We start from the raw sequence: 18,121 nt of genomic DNA on the forward strand, positions 1-18,121 counted from the left end.
ATCCTAAAGGAAATCAGTCCTGAATATTCATTGGAAAGACTGATGTTGAAGCTGAAACTCCAATACTTTGGCCAGCTGATGCGAAGAGCTTACTCATTTGAATAGACCCTGATGCTGGGAAAGATTGAGGGCAGGAGGAGAAGGAGATGACAGAGAAAGAGATGGTTTGATGGCATCACCGACACAATGGACATGGGTTTGAGTGAACTCTGGGAATTGGTGATGGACAGGGAGGCCTGGCGCGCTGTGGTTTGTGCAGTTGCAAAGAGTTGGACACAACTAAGCAACCGAATTGACTGAGTCAGCAAGGCTAGTCAATTACATAGAACATGGTTCTGTGGCAAATTTAGGGAATAAGCTTATTTTCCCCTGGGCTCAAGAGGAAGAAGTGTCCTGCTCAAGGGCCTCCATATTGGGTTTCCGTCTCCCTTTCAGGATGTCAGCCCCTGGAAGTTTGGGCTTCAATGTTTTGACAGTACCTCTCACGTGAATTTTGCTTGTGGGGACCCAGCATAATCCAATGGTGATCAGCATAGCATTTTATTCATTTTTGAAATTAATTTATTTATTTCGATCAGAGTCTAATTACTTTACAATACTGTGGTGGTTTTGGCCATATATTGACATGAATCAGCCACAGTGTACTTGTGTCCCCCATCCCGAGCCCCCCTCCCACATCCCTCCCCATCCCATCCCTCTGGGCTGTCCCAGTGCACCAGCTTTGAGCGCCCTGTTTCATGCATCAAACTTGGACTGGTCATCTATTTCACATATGGTAATATACATGTTTCAATGCTATTCTCTCAAATCATCCCACCCTTGCCTTCTCCCACAGAGTCCAAAACTCTGTTCTTTATAACTGTGTCTCTTTTGCTGTCTTGCATATAGGGTCATCATTACCATCTTTCTAAATTTCACAGATATGCATTAATATACTGTATTGGTATTTTTCTTTCTGACTTACTTCTCTCTGTGTAATAGGCTCCAGTTTCATCCACCTCATTAGAAGTGATTCAAATGCGTTCTTTTTAATAGCTGGTAATATTCCATTGTGTATACATACCACAACTTTCTTATCCATTTGTCTGCTGATGGACATTTAGGTTGCTTCCATGTCCTAGCTCTTGTAAACAGTGCTGCAAGCACCACATTTTAAAAGAGAGACAGAAAGGACTTCCCTAGTGGCGCGGTGGGTGAGAATCCACCTGCCAGTGCGGGGGACATGGACTCGACCCCTGGTCCAGGCAGAGTTCACATGCTGTGGAGAAACTAAGCCTGGGAACCACAACTACTGAGCCCGTTTGCCTTAGAGCCCATCCTCCCCAAGAAGAGAATCATCATAGTGAGAAGCCCCCACCAAACAACCAAAACCCAGTGCAGCCAAAAATAAATAGATGAATAAAATAAAAAAGAGAAATATAGGAAACCAACCAGAATCACCTGCCATTCTCCCATGCCCAGACTAGAAGTGATCACGTTCTTTAAACTCTTCACCACCAGGGTGTAAGAACCTGGGCAGCCTGGGGTCCTGGTCGAATCATAGGAGGGACAGGCACCTCCTTGTTGATGGAGGGCAGAATCTCCTTTTGCTCCCCATCCAGTGCCCCTGCCAGGGCTGCCCTGCTTCCTTGAGATCTTCTGAAGTGGAGCAGAAAGGCGAGGGTAAGCCAAGGATGGAGATCAGCCCCGGCTGCCGGAGCAGGCTGAGCTGTGTTCACATTTCCAGGGAGCAGGATGCCAAACAGAGCCCCACCCCATCCCGACTCCCCAGTCTCCCTCCAGTCCTGCTTGCTGCCTCCCCAGTCCAGGTTCACCCCAGGAAGCGTTGTCACTCCCAAGCTGACCTCTCCACTGGGGTCATCAGCCCTGCTGGGAGGACTCCGGGCAGTGACAGGTGTCTGCAGTTCACAGGGCCCTGTCAACCATTCCTCTTGCTCTCATGGCAGCAGCCACTGTGATCGCCAGAGAGGGCAGAGGACTTCGTCACCTCTCCAGACCTCCTGCAGGTTTGATATTCTTTACTGCGATTATCTCCCTCTTGTGATTTAATGAGGCTGAAATCAGAGAAAATCTGAAACTGACATAGGGTCTGTGTCTCCCAGAACCCACCACCTGCCTCCTTTCTCAGGGAGCATCCTTCCTGTCTCTCCCCTTTAAAACATTTTTTTAAGTTAATCCAAGTGACACATGTACATGGTTTAAAAAGTGAAAAAGAACCACTAAGGCTTATATTTTAAACTGGTCCCACTTGCTGACCCTGGTCTCTTCCCCAGAGGAAGCCACCTTCAACCCTTTCAGCTGTATCTTGATTTTTCAGCTATAGGCAACTTCTAATTGACTTCCACTAGAGAAAATGAAGATTTAGCTCTCAGAAAATGAAGATTTAACTGTGCTACGCACACACGCACGCACGCGCGCACACACACACACACACACACACCCTCTCTCTCTCTTTCATACTTCCTCTCTGCTCATCATCCCAATCTCATAGATGCTACTTAAATCAATCTTCAGTGCTCACTGTCCTAGGATTCATGTAAATATTGTTTGCCACAACTACCCAATATACTATGATGACATTTTTGTACAATTTTGTATTTCTCAGAATTAGTAATTTTTCTGGTTGTTTAGGTTTCTGTGTAGCTAACTATATCCCCAAACTCTACATCGTAACTCTAAGATTCTTGTTACTATAATGGAAACCTCAGGAACCTATAAATTCCACATTTCGCTTTGAACCCTATACCCTGGGCCCAGTCAAGGCTGATTGCTGTGCTGGGCCTGAGGTCTATCTGTGAGCCAGGGCACACTGGGAACTGGGGTCTTCTGGGATAAGCTTTGCCTTTCTCCTATGTTACACCTGCTCTTCCCTGGATTCTCTGCTTTCCACTTTCTTGGTTTACCCCCTCGTTTTGATGGGGCACATCCCCTAGTAGCTTTCTGATAAAGGGTGCTGCTGCTGCTGCTGCTAAGTCGCTTCAGTTGTGTCCAACTCTGCGACCCCATAGACGGCAGCCCACCAGGCTCCGCCATCCCTGGGATTCTCCAGGCAAGAATACTGGAGTGCGTTGCCATTTCCTTCTCCAATGCATGAAAGTGAAAAGTGAAGTGAAGTCACTCAGTCGTGTCCGACTCTTAGCGACCCCATGGACTGTAGCCTACCAGGCTCCTCCGTCCATGGGATTTTCCAGGCAAGAGTACTGGGGTGGGGCACCATTGCCTTCTCCGGATAAAGGGTGCATGAGAGGAAAATTGGATGAGACCTAGCGTGTCTGAAATGTATTTTGTCCACATTTAGGCTTAATGGATAAAATGTTTAATAAATTCAGGGCTGGGAATTATTATTCCTTCAGGATTATGAAGGTTCTGTACCATGTCTTCTAAGTTTTAGTGATGATGTTAAAAGGTTCAGTGATCACCAATCCTTTGTGGACGGCATTCTGTCTTTTGAAGCTTTCAATAGGCTTCTGTGCTAGGCATTCTGAAGGCTCTTTAAATCTAGAAACATACAGTCCTGGGAAACTGCCATGTATAGTTTTTTTTAATAATACTTTCCTCCCCTCTATTCTCTGTTCTTTTAGTCTAGATCTCTTATTTTTGGATATTAAACTTTATGGATTGTGGTAGAGAGAATAATCCTCTCCAACCCAACCCCTGAAACCTGTGAATGTGCTCTCTTACATGGCAGAAGGGACTTTGCCAAGGTAATTAAGTTAGGGATCTTGAAATAGGGAGAATACCCAGGATTAATCAGGTGGGCCCAGTGTAATCACAAGAGTCCTTATAAGAGGGAGGCAGAAGTGGGGGTCAAGTCAGAAAGTGGAGATGTGGAAATGGAAGCAGAGGCTGGCATGAAAGTGCTTGAAAGATGAAGGAAGGGGCCCTCCTGTACAGCACGGGGAACTCTGTTCAATGTTAGGAGGCAGCCTGGCTGGGAGGGGAGTGTGGGGGAGAACAGACACATGTGTATGTATGGCTGAAGCCCTTTGTGATCCTCCTGAAACTACCACAGCATTGTTAATTGGCTATGCTCCAATATAAAATAAAAAGTTTCAAACAAAGATGAAGGAAAGGGCCACGAGTTATGGAATGTGCGGGCCTCCGGAAGCTGGAAAGACAAGGTAATGGATTCTCACCTTGTCTCCAATAAGAACACAGCCCTGCAGACACCATGATTTTAGCCAGGTGAGAACCGTTTCAGACTTATGCCCTCCAGAACTGTAAGAGAATAAATGTGTGTTGTTTTCAGCCACTAACTTTGCAGCGGTTTGTTACAGCAGCCGCAGGAATCCCATAAAAAGGACCTAGGAGCATCTACTGCACGCCCAGGCCTCACCCAGTAGGTGACATTCTTTAACTTCTCCGTGGAAGCTCTCCTGAGCCTTCACAACAGCATGGACCCCACACGGCAAACTCTCCCTATCGTGTCCGTCGTCATGCTGATCAAATAGTGATGGCTGTGATTATTCCTTAAGCGGCTCTCTGCCCGCTGGACTACGGGCACCATGAGGGCCGGGATTATGGGTCTCTTCATTCCATTCACCGCTTTGTCCCATTGATGTTGTTCAGTCACTAAGTCGTGTCTGACTCTTTGCGACCCCATGGACTGCAGCACGCCAGGCTCCCCTGTCTTCCACTATCTCCCAGGGTCTGCTCACATTAATTCCATTGAATCGGTGATGCCATCCGACCATCTCATCCTCTGCCCGCCCCCTTCTCCTTTAGCCTTCAATCATAATAAATTCGTGCTGCATGAATGACTAAATAAATCAAATGAATTCCACTCAGCAGTCCTCCCAGCAACCCCATGAAGGGGAGCCACTGTCCATTTCACAGATGAGGAAACCGAGACACAAGTGAGGCTCCATCCCATCACTATTCCCAGGATGCATGGATTAGCAGGTGTGGGGCCAGGATCTGAACCCAGCATTGTCTGTCTGTGCCCAACAGCCCATCAGACCAGCCTCTAGGCTAAAAACATCCCAATTGACTGTCTGCCTCTGCCCCTCTGAGTGTCCCTACCCCTAGCTGACTTCTGCCCAGCAAACTAACACTCCAGGGGAAGGAGCATCTTAATTAGGCTAGCCTGCAGCTGTTAGGGGAGCTGCCTGGTCCACAGTGGAGGTGGAGGTTTCAATGACGAATCCCGCGCTTAGCTGGGCTGAGGGCGAAAAGCAACAGGATTTGTCAAGTTGCTTTGGGATCCTTGTGAATGGGCAGCGTTCCAGAACCATAGTGTCATCATTGTTATTATTGTTTTTTTTTTTTTTTATATCTAATCTGTTCTTGAGAACAACCATTTTGAAATTGGGCAAAAATACAGCCTAATATATTTAAACATATATATTTTTATTTTTATATAATTTAAAAATAAACGCATTGATGTACATTTTCCAAGTGCCTGCCTGCTGAATTCCTAATGTAATACAACATGACTCAGAGCTAAATTTAAAGAGAGAAGCACATATGTTTAAAGCAGGCACCAACTTTCAATCTGAGGAGAAACAGAGTCAAAAGTATTTTTTTTAGCGTGTGAACGGACTGAGTGCAAAGAGAATTATCTCCAAGCCATCTGGGAAGTCTGGTGTTTTTCAATGCCTTCACAACTCTAATTTTAAGCCGTTATTTGGCCTTTAAATAACAATATCTTTTCTTTCCATTGGAATTTGCACCAGATTCCGCATTTATTGCGCTATCGACTCCAAAAAGAGACCTATCTTTTTGGGAGCAAAAAGAGCAAAAGTTATTGAACGTATTACTCTGCAGATTGGCTCTGGGAAAAAAACAGCAGTCTGATATTTTGCAAATGAAGTTTGACATATTCTGGGATGGCATATTGCACTCACCACAAACAGGCTGCTTGTGCCCGGAGGAGAAAGCTTAATTAAAGCCCCCTTAACAGCATGCAACTCCAGGAAAACGACTCCAAGAGCACTGTAAATGACCTTAAGTTGTTCCATGGGGTTTCCATTCATGAACGGTCTTGATTTTTACCTAGAAGACAGTACAATGTGATTATAGAATTTCAGCTCTAAGGGGGTTCTGATCTATGCTACCAGCCTGTCCTGGGATCCCCTACGTAGACTCCAGGTAATACCTTTAGTCAATGGACTTGCTGCCTTCCCAACTGCAGGAAGTGCTTTGCATTATTAGGTTGAAATCTTCCTCCCTACAACTGGTTCTCATTATTGCCACTAGATTACACAAGAGTCTTCACCATGGTTGACACAAAGGTGAGTTGAAGGTCACCATCACGACCTTCCACTGGCTTTCATCTGCTCTGCTCCAAATAAAACACACCCAGCTCCTCTAAGAACTTGGGTGGGTTCTCTCCAGTAATAAAGATCACAATTTTTTAGGAACCTGTCGACAAAGGAGAAGATGTTTTGAACCTCTATGAAATCAGATTTGGCCAATAATTTATTTCATTTGAATCCCAGACCTTCTATTTCTTCTACAGCCTCTATGTACGGTCTCTTCAGAGGTATGGACTTGGGTGAAAACCAAATCCTTGTTGGTACAGAGGTTCTCAATTGGTTCTTCAGCCACTAAGTCATGTCTGACTCTTTGAGACCACATGGGCCGCAGGACTCCAGGCTCCCCTGTCCACTATCTCCCAGAGTTTGCTCAGATTCATGTCCATTGAGTCGGTGATGCCATCCAACCATCTCATCCTCTGCCAACCCCTTCTCCTTTTGCCTTCAACCTTTCTCAGCATCAGGGTCTTTTCCAGTGAGTCAGCTCTTCACATCAGGTGGCCAGAGTATTGAGCTTCAGCTTTAGCATCAGTCCTTCCAACAAATAATCAGGACTGATTTCATTTAGGATGGACTGGTTGGATGTGATCTTACCACCTATGAATTCTCCTTTGCCTTCTCTTCTGCAGAAATGCATTTTTAAAAGATATCTTCCCAGCTCAATCCTTAGGCTCATACAGGTTACCACTCAAAGATCTCTTTATCAGACTAACCTGTCAGAATGACAGCCTCCTCATCACTCTGTCCATTAATCCTGCTTTATATTACTTAACAGCCCTCACTACATGAAATATTACAGATATAGCTTTTTTTTTTGCCACCTACTTCCCTTTACTAGAATGTAGGCTCTGCAAGGTAGAGACTTTATCTCACCATGTACCCTGTTGAATCCTCTGGGCTTATAATATTTGATTAATCAATATTTATTGAATAAATGTTTGAGGATCAATATGTAGATATTGGTCCATGGATATCAAACCCAGAATATCCTTCTGCCAGACTTGAGAAGGACTGGATTAGCCTGAATGCTACATCCTTCAGGAGCCCTTTTTCCTCCCAGATAAAGTGACTCTCCCTTCCATAAGTTCTTCTCAAACTCAGGGGTCACCATTCACATGGCCTTGATCTTAAAGCAGTTTGGATTTTAGCTGACTTGCATTTATATCTCCCCTGTTGGGAGCAATTCCTGGAGAGCAATCTCTACAGCCAGATACCAGTAGGTGCCCAGAAAATACAAGGTATTAAAAGGAATGGTACCCTCTTCCTCCCTCTGTTCTCTTTCATGGAAAGATTTTGAGGATATTTTGGTGATGGGAGCTAGTCATGATGAAAACTCACCATATCTAGTACACTCTGGGATGCTGGTTAACAGTTTGGGTGAGGTTTAGTATGGTGAATATCTCAAAGAACTTTTACTCTGTGCTCAGTTTTGTCCACTATCATGGCAGGTAGCATTCAGAATGAATTTGAAAAACCCTTTTAAAGTGCAACAGTGAAAGGACAGAGTTTAAAATGGACAAAGGATCTGAATAGACACTTCTCCAAAGAAGATATACAAATGGCCAATAAGCCTAAGAAAAGATGCTCAACATCATTAGTCATCAGAGAAATGCAAATGAAAACTACAATGAGATTTCAGTTCACACCTGCTAGGATGGCTATCATCAAAAACGTAGACAATAAAAAGTGTTGATGAAGATGTGGAGAAATTACAACCCTCACACACTGTTGGTGAGAATGTAAAATGTTGCAGCCGCTATGGAAAACTTTGGCAGTTTCTCAAAAAACGAAACATTTGACCCAGCAAGAAAAAGCAAGAGAGTTCCAGAAAAACATCTACTTCTGCTTTATTGACTACGCCAAAGCCTTTGACTGTGGGATCATACCAAACTGTGGAAAATTCTTAAGGAGATAGGAATACCAGACCACCTGACCTGCCTCCTGAGAAATCTATATGCAGGTCAAGAAGCAACAGTTAGAACTGGACATGGAACAACAGGCTGGTTCCAAATTGGGAAAGGAGTATGTCAAGGCTGTATATTGTCACCCTGCCTATTTAACTTATATGTAGAGTACATCATGCGAAATGCTGGGCTGGATGAAGCACAAGCTGGAATCAAGATTGCTAAGAGAAATATCAATAACCTCAGATATGGAGATGACACCACCCTTATGGCAGAAAGTGAAGAGGAGCTAAAAAGCCTTTTGATGAAGGTGAAAGAGGAGAGTGAAAAAGTTGGCTTAAAGTTCAACATTCAGAAAACTAAGATCATGGCACCCGGTCCCATCATTTCATGGCAAATAGATGGGGAAACAGTGGAACCAATGAGAGACTATTTTGGGGGGCTCCAATATCACTGCAGATGGTGACTGCAGCCATGAAATGAAAAGACGCTTGCTCCTTGGAAGAAAAGCTATGACCAACCTAGACAGCATATTCAAAAGCAGAGACATTACTTTGCCAACAAAGGTCTGTCTAGTGAAAGCCATGGTTTTTCCAGTAGTCGAGAGCTGGATTATAAAGAAAGCTGAGTGCTGAAGAACTGATGCTTTTGAACTGTGGTGTTGGAGAAGACTCTTGAGAGTCCCTTGGACAGCAAGGAGATCAAACAGGTCAATCCTAAAGGAAATCAGTCCTGAATGTTCATTGGAAGGACTGATGCTGAAGCTGAAACTCCAATACTTTGGCCACCTGATGGGAAGAACTGACTTATCTGAAAAGACCCTGATGCTGGGAAAGATTGAAGGCAGGAGGAGAAAGGGACGACAGAGGATGAGATGGTTGGATGGCATGGCATCACCAACTCGATGGACACGAATTTGTGCAAGCTCTGGAGTTGGTGATGGACAGGGAAGCCTGGCATGCTGCAGTCCATGGGGTCACAAAAGTCAAACACGACTGAGCAACTGAACTGAACTTGACCCAGCAATTCCATTCCTAGATCAATATCCAAGAGAACTGAAGACATATACCAACACAATAACTTGTACACATATGTTTGCAGCAACATTATTTATTATAGCCAAAAAAGTGGGAACAACCCAAATGTCCATCAGCTGTTGAATGGACAAACAAACGTGGTATGCCCTTTGCTTTTGGCCATGAAAGAGTGAAGTACTGATGCATGCTACAATGGGCTTCCCAGGTGACACAGTGGTAAAGAGTCTACCTGCCAATTCAAGAGACACAAGAGATGTGGGTTCAACCCCTGGATCATGAAAATCCCCCGGAGGAGGAAATGGCAACCCACTCCAGTATTTTTGCCTGGGAAATTCCATGGACAGAGGAGTCTGGCAGGCTACTGTCCGTGGCATTGCAAACAGTCAGACACTACTGAGCGACTAACCCCATGGTACAACATAAGCAAGTCTTGGAAACACTATGCTGAGTGAAAGACGCCAGACACAAAAGGCCATATATCATATGATTCCATATCTGTGAAATTTTCAGAGCAGGCAAATCCCATAGAGACAGAAAGTAATTAGTGTCTTCCAGGGACTAAGAGGAACAAAAAATGTTCTGGAATTAGATAGCAGGGACGGTTGTGCAACTTTGTGAATATGCTAAAAACAGTTTTAAAGGTGAATTTTAAAGTATGTGCATTATATTTCAATGATGCTGTTATTTAAAAAGAGAAAATTTCCCTCACCTTTCAGTAATTGAACATTCAACAAAAGTGATTACTATAGTTAGCTCTTACATATTCAAATCAATTATGAAAAAAAAAAAAACCCCAAAACTCACCTGGAAATAAAGCAGTTGAATAGAGTCAATTACCATTTAGACAGCCTTCAACTCACGTGAGATAACATAAGACAACATAACATCAGATAACATAAGACATCACCTTTTGAGTGGAGAGAAAACAGAAGTCTCTTTCTTGGGGAAATTACGCATAAGGAATAAAGTGACTGTTGGCCACACCAGGCTGTCTTCTTCCATTCCAGCAATGACCATCAATCACAGTGGACAGTGTGATGGCTGCTTCTGCTGTCCAAGAAGCCACTTTGATCATTTATGTCTACCAGGCTGTCACCAAAACCAACAAGTCTTTAAAAAAAACAAAAAGACCTAGAATCTGAAAACTGCAAGGCGTGTTCAACACACACATAATATCCTTAAAATTTTTTTTTTCATTATGGAAAATATCATATAGTATAGTGAAACACACAAACTCATCACCAGCTTCAGTAATTATCAGCTGACAGTCAATCTTCTCTCACCCTTTCCCCCCACTTACTTACTTCTGTCCCTCCATATTATTGAGAAGTGAAACTCATAAATTATATCATCTTCCCCAGAAATATTTCAGTATGACCCTTTCAAAAAACCCAAAATATATATTCAAATTTCCTTTGATGTCTTACAAATATTTAAAGGAACAGTTTGCATAATGTCCTTTTTAATTGTTATCTCCATTCTCCATGGATACATGAGAACATGAATACCAATTACTACTATTTACAGGAGCAACTATTGTGTGCCAGACAGTTTACTGGGGCTTTCTACATATCAACGAACATGATTCTTGCATCAATCGTAAGGGACACCACCCCTGTTCCATCCCCCAGCTCAGGGAGGTGAATGAACCCAGGCGAGGGTCAAGCTGGCTGACCCATCCTCTGTCTCCCACTTGTGGCTCTCTCTCGCCCACCTCTCTTTTAGGGCTCTGCTGTTAAATACTATAACCGCTGGGCTCTGTCTCTCAGTCTTGTCTGACCCTTTGCAACCCCATGAACTGCCCTCCAGGCTCCTCTATCCATGGAATTTTCCAGGCAAGAATATTGGAGTGGGTTGCCATTTTGGTCCAGGGATCGAACCCGCGTCTCCTGCATTACAGGTAGGTTCTTTACCACTGAGCCAACAGGGAAGCCTCTAGTATAGCCACTAACTACCTGCAAAAAATTTCAAAAATGTAGTAGGCAAAAAAGAATGTAAATGATCTCATTAGTAATGTTGATGTTAAATGATCATACTTTGGGTGTATTGGGTTAAAACCTATTGCTGTGCAACAATTGTTGCTACAACAATTTTATGTGATAAGATACACATAACGTAAGGTTGACTATCTCAGCCTTTTTAAAGTGTACAGCAGTGTTGAGTGCATCCCCATCGCTGGGCACCCATCAGTGCCATCCAGCGCCGGGACCCATACCACTCCCAGACCACTTATCAAGCCCACCACTCTTTGAACTTTCTTTAGCTTTCTCCGTAATTGTTAGTGGCAGCCAAGCATTCTCTACTGGGATCACTCGTAAGCGGCGTAGTGGGGACCAGCACACCTGTCTCTCTGTCCTCCAAAGCTTGTGCTCCTTCCACTTCTGCCCTGCCACAGCCTCCCAAGAAGGGACTGGTGATGCCAGCGCGGTGGAAGCTGGTCTCCTGGTTCTCCTCTGCACCTATTCCCTAAGATTTTGCAGAAAAACCCAAACGAACTTTTTGGCCAACCCAACATTATTCCCCAAACGGGAAGGAATTTGCAGCCAAATGGTGAACAAACATTAATTGCGAGCAATGTGTGCACTTTACACACACAAATCAACAAGTCAGGATGTCCACTGCTGCAGTGTTTCAGGTGGGAAAACCTCGATGGCCAACAACGGGGGATCCACTTGTTATTGCTGTTGTTTAGTCACTAAGGTGTGTCTGACTCTTTGCCACGCCATGGACTGCAGCATGCCAGGCTCCTCAATAAATTATGTTAAGCCATCAAATGGGATCCTTGGCAATAATTAAAACATTTTTGAAGACTATTTTATGATAGGGAAAGATATTTAGGCTCTGTTGTGAAAAATGGTGGCTCAGATGGTAAAGAATCTGCCGGCAAAGCGAGAGACCTGGGTTTGATCCCTGGGTTGAGAAGATCCTCTGGAGAAGGGAATGGCAACCTACTCCAGTAATCTTGCCTAGACACTTATTTTGTAAACTAATGTGTGTGAATAGTCAGAAGGTTGAGTAGTGAAATTTTGCATAGCTCCATGTTCCTTTTTTTTTTGCTCCATGTTCTTATATAGGTTTTTTCTACAGTTTCCAAGATTTCAAAGTAATTCTACATTTGTAATTAGGAAAGATAAAGCAATACATTAAAAAAAAATGAGGCTTCATCACCAAGGTGAATGGATTGCTTCTTGGTCAGCAATCTGCTTGGTCAGCTTTCTTGGTGTGGTCTTACCTGAGGCTTACCAGGAGCTGGAGGCGGGGACATGGAGCTGGAAGAGGGTGTGGGGAGGAGGGGGGGGGGCGCTAAAGGAGAGTTGCTGAGACAGGTTCTTTTGCTTCCATGGCTGCCCCACACCTTGGCTTCCCCTGGAAGCCCACAAGCTTGGCACCTGCCCTCTGCCCTCAGGTTTTGGGTGAAGGTTCCTGGGTTGGTAGCTTCTGCTGCTGGCCATCCACGGTCCTTCTTAATTAAAATGCACCATCCGCATAACACAGTAATGGAATTAGAAGGCAGTTCCTCCCTCAGAAGGGCTGCGGTCAAGGCTGCACAAACAACTTGTGTTTTGTTCTACTGTGATTCAGCCTAATGTGTTGGTAAAAGGGTCCATTCCCGGGATGTTTTGTACTTAATTACGTATGAACATGGCAGAAAGCAGAGGCCCCTAACAACATGCTCGGTGGTTGATTAAGTGAGCATCTGGATGGGCAATCAATAATTCACTGAAATATTTAGAACACCGCCTGGCTTCCTGGGATGGGAAGAATATGGCTTGCTTGTGGTCCTTTGTTGGTTGTTCTGCAGGTGGAGGTCCTCCTGGCTTTCTAGTCTCTCTGCCTCTAGCTTGAACACTTCTGCAGCTAGAGTGTGAACTTTCAGAAACACGCAGATCTAATTACATCACACCTCCATGCTGTCCACTGAACTTTCTTACCTCTGTGCCTCCCCCACTCCGACTGCACCTGGTCACCTGGGCAGGCTTGGCCTCCACTGCATTTCATGTCTCCCTGTGATTGTCTTCCCTGCTGGGCTGTGAGCGGACACCACAAGACAGGAACATGTTCTGTTTTGATCCTCATTTAATCTGTTTATTGGGTGGATGTCGCTGGGTAAATGAATGCATTGGCAGCACAGGAATCCTGGCGCAGTGGTTGTGATCAGCATTAAAGGCAAATGATCCTCTCCCATTTTCCCCATCTTTACAAAAAAAACTTAAAAAAATACAATTTATTGTTCTGTTTTTGGCCGTGCTGGGTCTTCATTGCTGCACACAGGCTTTCTTTATTTGCGGCAAGTGGGGGCTCCTCTCGAGCTGTGATGCTCAGGCTTCTCGCTGAGGCGGCTTCTCTCGTGGAGCACGGCTTCTAGGGCATTTGGGCTTCAGCAGCTGTGGTCCATGACTTAGTTGCCCCAACGCAGGTGGAGTCTTTCCAGACCAGGGATCTAACCTGTGTCCCCTACTGGCAGACGGATTCTCAAACACTAGACAAGCAGGGAAGTCCCTGTTTTCCTCCTCTTGAATTAATAGCAAATTCCTTTAATCTTAGGGCTTCCCAAGAATCTGCCTGCCAATACAGGAAACGCAAGAGACACAGGTTTGATCCCTGAGTCGGGAAGATTCCCTGCAAGAGGAAACGGCAACCCACTCCAGTATCCTTGTCCAGGAAACCCCACCAACCAAGGAGCCCGGCGGGCTGCGGTCCACGGGGTCACAAAGAGTTGGACACAACTGAGCGCGGACGCATTGGGCGTTGTATCGTTCTCTAATCTTACACTCCTGATGGTTAGCTCCGGGGGCCACCCTCTTCCTTATCCTCTGAAAGCAAGAACCGAGGTTCAGAAGGGTTAACCCATTTGCCTGAGAGACCCCAGTGGGGCTTAGCCGCCAGCCTGGGTTGACTTCCTGACCTTCAGGACTCTTCTTTGTCCCTGGGATCATTTGGGTCACCATCGTCACTAGCGGCATCACCATCATTGGGTCAAGGTCGTGAGAGGCAGGAAATAGAGGAAAACAGGAGCAGGTTCAGAAGAGACCAAAGGGGATTCTTTACCATACGTGCTCAAACTGATCATAACAAACTTGGTTCCAAGCAATTTAAAAGATGACTGATGCCGTGAGTCTTAAGCAGGTGAGCAGGGAGGAACACATAACATTTGTGATATTTTCAGTGATATTTATCGGGCGACACTTGGCCTGGTTTTACCACTGGCTCCCCAGCTGTTTAGCAAAATGTCGAGCACATTCAACATCTATATTTGCTGAGTGACTAACTTGAATGCCTACCATGTTCCCAGAACCATGGGCTGTCTCACCATAATCCTCAGGACCACCCCAAGGTCTTAAGCATTGTGCCACGTTGATTACGACAGGTGGCTCAGTTCTGAGGTGGCTTATCCAGGGAAAATTTGGATTTAAAGCTATCTGGTGACTTTCTGCACACCCCTCCAATGCAGTGTTCTGTGTCCAGTGAATCCTTAATAATTATTAATTGATGAGGGTGCTTTCTCAGTCTGAATGCTTAACACATGCTCTCTGAATATGATGGGTGTCGCAGCATATTTTAATTAAATCCTGACAACTTTAATTCTGATTGCTCATTCTAATACTCTTGAGCTGCTAGCACCAAGCTAATGACTTGTTCATTTTGGAAGATATTAGTAGCAGGGTGCTGCCTTTTAGCCAAACATAACAGCATCGTAATTAAAATCTGATATTTCTTGAAATGAACTCCTTTAAAATGATTTCTATTCCACAAGCACACACACAGATGCAAGCATATATGTGTCAACATGCTCAAGAATTTACAACACCTCAGAGAAGCTCTGTCCATTCCTTTCCAAAATGAAAAGTTTGTTGTTGACATGATGATAGACTCCTTACAAGGTTCAGGGGAAATGTGTATTTCCACTGATCAATTTCTGAGTTTCCCAGAAGAGGGGAGCCGGAGAAAGATCCTGAAAACTAATGATGGTGGGAGCAGAGTGTATTTGTACTTTACTGCACCAATCAGTGTCTAAACCACTGAATCAGAGAAAGAGACAAAGAAAAATCTAACTGTGTGGGAAAGGTGGCGGGAGGACAGCTGAGCAGGTGCGAGAGATGGTATCTGAGTACACAAAAAGATGAGATAATTTGGAGAGAGGATCCAGGAAGCAAATATAATATACTGGGTTAACTCACTGCTCTCACAGAGTGAACAACATCTCTTGTGCTCAAGGCATTGGAGAGCCGACAGTTACAAGTTAGCTGCCGGCCATACACCGGTGGTGCTTGCCTTAGTGCATGATTCTAACCAGAGGTTCATTCTTGGGCTTTAGTGGGGACTATGAACCCCCCGAAATTATATGCAAAACTTTGTGTTATGGGGACTTCCCTGGCAGTCTAGTGGTTAAGATGCCATGTTCCCAGTGCAGGAAACAGGGGTTCCATCCCTGGTCGGGGAACTAAGATCTCACATACAGCATGGTGCAGTCAAACCCCCTACCCCAAACAAAAATCTGCGTGTTTATAGATACACATGAGCGTGGGCAGAAATAGAGCGGCACAGTTCTCAACCTCTCCTCTCCTCTGGGACAAAAATACATAGCAAGGACCTCATTCTCTAAGACTTCAATTCAGTTCAGTCGCTCAGTCGTCTGACTCTTTGCCACCCCATGGACTGCAGCGTGCCAGGCCTCCCTGTCCATCACCAACTTCCGGAACTTGCTCAAACTCATGTCCATTGAGTGGCTGATGTCATCCATCCAGCTCATCCTCTGTCATCCTGTTCTCTTCCTGCCTTTAATCTTTCCCAGCATCAGGGTCTTTTCCAGTGAGTCAGTTCTCCCTGTCAGGTGGCCAAAGTATTGAAGTTTCAGCTTCAGCATCAGTCTTTCCAATGAATATTCAGGACTGATTTCCTTTAGGATTGACTAGTTTGATTTCCTTGCAGTCCAAGGGACTCTCAAGAGTCTTCTCCAACACCACAGTGCAAAAGCATCCGTTGTTTGGTGCTCAGCTTTCTTTATAATCCAACTCTCATATCCATACATGAGTACTGGAAAAACCATAGCTTTGACTAGATGGATCTTTGTTGGCAAAGTAATGTCTCTGCTTTTTAATATGCTATCTAGGCTGGTCATAGATTTCTTCCAAGGAGCAAGTGCCTTTTCATTTCATGGCTGCAGTCACCATTTGCAGTGATTTTGGAGCCCCCCCAAATAAAATCTGTCACTGTTTCCATTGTTTTCCCATCTATTTGCCATGAAGTGATGCCATGATCTTTGTTTTCTGAATGTTGAGTTTTAAGCCAAGTTTTTCACTCTCCTCTTTCACTTTCATCAAGAGGCTCTTTAGTTCTTCTTTGCTTTCTGCCATAGGGTGGTGTCATCTGCATATCTGAGGTTATTGATATTTCCCCCAGCAATCCTGATTCCAGCTTGTGCTTCATCCAGCCTGGTATTTCTCATGATGTACTCTGCATATAAGTTAAATAAGCAGAGTGACAATACACAGCCTTGACGTACTCCTTTCCCAATATTGCAACCAGTCTGTTGTTCCATGTCTGGTTCTAACTGTTGCTTCTTGACCTGCATACAGATTTCTCAGGAGGCAGGTAAGGTGGTCTGGTATTCCAAACTCTTGAAGAATTTTCCACAGTTTGGTGTGATCCACAAAGTCAAAGGTTTTGACGTAGTCAATAAAGCAGAAGTAGATGTTTTTCTGGAACTCTCTTGTTTTTTCTATGATCCAATGGATGTTGGAAATTTGATGTCTGGTTCCTCTGCCTTTTCTAAATTCAGCTTAAACATCTGGAATTTCACGGTTCACGTATTGTTGAAGCCTGCCTTGGAGAATTTTGAGCATTACTTTGCTAGCGTGTGAGATGAGTGCAGTTGTGTGGTAGTTTGAGTACTCTTTGGCATTGCCTTTCTTTGGCATTGAGTCAAAACATGATATGGGGTTTGCCTTCTCTACTCTTCCCCTGGAAAGGATGAATAAACTGAAGCCATAACCAAAACCAGCCAACAGACACAGATATTTTTCTTCACTTTGGTTAAGTTAAATAGTATCTTCTGCAAATATCTTAAAAAACAAAAACAACTCCCCAAAAGAGACATTTTAAAAGACCATTTAAAATAGCAAGCTATAGGACATAGTTCACTGACAAGTTCTTGGCAACAGGGTGATGTAATTATAGACAATTTGAATAGAACGCTTGCTGATCCTTGCTTGATTCTATGCAAAGACTCCTCAAGTTTCCCATCGGAAACTTTCTCAGCACATCCTCCTCACAGTTAAGATCTTCTGAGTGTTTATTATAGGCTGAGCAATATTTCAAAAGCTTTGCCTGCAAGGTGTTATAAACCCCACAGCTATTTTATAAAGATAGGTATTGTTACTAGGGGCCTCCCAGGTGGCGCGAGTGGTAAAGAACCCACTTATCAAAGCAGGAGATGCCAGAGACATGGGTTTGATCCCTGGTTCAGGAAGATCCCCTGGAGGAAGGCATGGCAACCCATACGAGTATTCTTGCCTAGAGAATCCCATGGGCAGAGGAGTCTGCTGGGATACAGTCCATAGTGTTGTAAAGAGTCAGACATGACTGAAGCACCTTGGCATACATGCATGCGTGCATGATTACTAGACCTAATTTACAGATGAGAAAACTGAGGCTCAGTGAAACTTAATGAATTGTTTGCAGTTCCACACCTAGACATTTCCTGCTATCTCTGCCCCTTTCCCTTAGGAAACGCTATAAATGGCCGCACTAAAAGGGTAAGGTAGAAAATGAAACTCTATAAACCCAAGGCAATCAAACACCTTTCTTTCTTATGGGTCTATCAACGTCTCTGAATTTGTCAGACGTCCTGAGCAGATTCAGGGTTTGCATTTTTTGGCAGGAACATCACAGAAGTCATGTTCTGATCTGTGCCTCACATCAG

This window comes from Ovis canadensis, chromosome 3, assembly GCF_042477335.2.
Source record: "Ovis canadensis isolate MfBH-ARS-UI-01 breed Bighorn chromosome 3, ARS-UI_OviCan_v2, whole genome shotgun sequence".
Taxonomy (NCBI): domain Eukaryota; kingdom Metazoa; phylum Chordata; class Mammalia; order Artiodactyla; family Bovidae; genus Ovis; species Ovis canadensis.